Source organism: Cynara cardunculus (assembly GCF_001531365.2).
Source record: "Cynara cardunculus var. scolymus isolate 2C chromosome LG 2, CcrdV1, whole genome shotgun sequence".
Classification (NCBI taxonomy): Eukaryota; Viridiplantae; Streptophyta; class Magnoliopsida; order Asterales; family Asteraceae; genus Cynara; species Cynara cardunculus.
Window position 1 is genome coordinate 6,292,829 of NC_037529.1, and position 1,072 is coordinate 6,293,900.

Consider the following 1,072-nt stretch of genomic DNA (forward strand, 5'->3'; position numbering starts at 1 on the left):
AGGAAATGCCCACATCATGGCATTCCGTACTGCATTCAACTCGAGACGTTTTATAATGGGTTAAGTCCCATGGCAAAACAAATGCTCGACGCGACTGCAGGCAGAGCCTTTACAGCCAGTACCTATAATGAGGGATATGAGATCCTAGAAAAGATTTCAGCAAACAATGGGCATTGGGCTGACCCACRTGCCCAGACACAGAAAAAGACTACTGGAATACATGAAGTGGATGCATACACTGCATTAACAGCTCAGCTTACCTCCATGACCAATTTATTGAAAAATTTAACTACCGGTCAGGGAATACAGCAAGCTGCTAACACATCAGTTCCATCAGTCTTATCTGTGCAATGTGTATGCTGTGGAGGGGATCATTCATATGAACATTGTTCACACAATTCTGTATCAGTAAATTATGTTCAAAACAGATCTAATCCCTATTCTAACACATATAATGCCAGTTGGAGACAACACCCGAACTTCTCTTGGACCAGTCCCAGCCTTAATCCACCGGTCCATAAGCAACAAGGAACTTCTAATTTCCAACCACAGCATCATGTAAACAATTCCAACTCTCAGACCCACCAACAAAGTTTTCAAAATTCTCAGCTACATATTCAGAACAAACCTCCTCCACAGGCAGAATCATCATCTTCTTTGGAAGCTATGATTAAAGGGCTTTTAGCACAGGCTCAGGCCCAAAATCAAGCCTTGATTAATCAACAAAGTGCTGCCAYCAGGAATTTAGAGACTCAAGTTAGTCAACTTGCACAAAACCAGAATAGTCGAGCCCAAGGAACCTTGCCCAGTAATACAGAAATCCCTAGAGATCTAGGAAAGGAGCATGTGAAAGTAGTAACTYTTAGGAGTGGAAAGGARTTGACAGAGAAAGTGCAGAAAGATAATACACCAAGACTGTCAGAACCTAGTGATCTAGTGTCGGTCCCTCTCAAAGAAGGACCGGTCCCACTTTTTGAAAAGCAAACATCTGAGACCACTACTCTTGTTCCCCCTAGATCAGACTTCCCTTTACTTTTTCCAGAGGAGACTTTGAAGAAGTCAGAAGGAACTG